Raw genomic sequence first — 453 nt, 5'->3', positions numbered from 1 at the left:
AAAAAAAATCACAGGTATGCTTTTAGGTGCTTCAGAATTCAAGTACATTTGGTGAATGACATTTTAGAACAAAAAAAAAATCATTGTTAGAAAAATAAAGAAATTGTGGTAGACATATGCCATGGGATATTATTGATCCTTAAAATGATAAATATCCTTCTATTTGGCACAATATGAATAAAGCTAGAGCATATGCTATGTGAACAGGTCAGACACAAACATACATCTATACATGTATATTACAATGTATGTGGAATCTTTTTTTAAGAGAGGCAAATGGAGAATTCAACAATGGTTATCAGGAGAGTAGCCAAGACAGAAGTGAAGGGAGGGGAGGAAATTGCAGTGTTGGTGGAAGGATAAATTCTAACAAATATTTAGCTTGAATGAGGCAAAACCATCTAATGTACAACGTAAGCAATACAATTAGTATGGTTTTTCTATTCAGGTTTT

This window comes from Chinchilla lanigera, unplaced genomic scaffold (genome assembly GCF_000276665.1).
Source record: "Chinchilla lanigera isolate Chin_1 unplaced genomic scaffold, ChiLan1.0 scaffold00087, whole genome shotgun sequence".
NCBI lineage: Eukaryota > Metazoa > Chordata > Mammalia > Rodentia > Chinchillidae > Chinchilla > Chinchilla lanigera.
Note: the sequence above shows the minus strand (reverse complement) of the source record.